Source organism: Rhincodon typus, unplaced genomic scaffold, assembly GCF_021869965.1.
Source record: "Rhincodon typus isolate 14 unplaced genomic scaffold, sRhiTyp1.1 hic_rhity00003939, whole genome shotgun sequence".
Taxonomy (NCBI): Eukaryota; Metazoa; Chordata; class Chondrichthyes; order Orectolobiformes; family Rhincodontidae; genus Rhincodon; species Rhincodon typus.
In genome coordinates, this window is record NW_025969577.1 from 8654 (window position 1) to 8921 (window position 268).

The window sequence follows — 268 nt, forward strand, 5'->3', positions numbered from 1 at the left end:
AATACCGCACTGTCCCACTGCTGTACCACCCCCCAGGCCCCGGGGCAGTACTGAGGGATAACTGCACTGTCCCACTGCTGCACCACATCTAACCCCAGACTGACCCAGCCCCAGGGCAGTACTGAGGGAATACCGCACTGTCCCACTGCTGTACCACCCCCCAGGCCCCGGGGCAGTACTGAGGGAATATCGCACTGTCCCACTGCTGTACCCGCCCCAGCCCCCGGGGCAGTACTGAGGGAATACCGCACTGTCCCACTGCTGTACC

The 268-nt window shown here is 63.4% G+C and overlaps 1 protein-coding gene across 1 annotated transcript in view; it reads left to right on the top strand.

Annotated features, from left to right (window-relative positions):
• The window catches only part of rassf2a (Ras association domain family member 2a), an 11515-nt gene that overhangs the window by 8309 nt on the left and 2938 nt on the right, over positions 1 to 268 (top strand). The gene's annotated exons all lie outside the window — the stretch shown is intronic.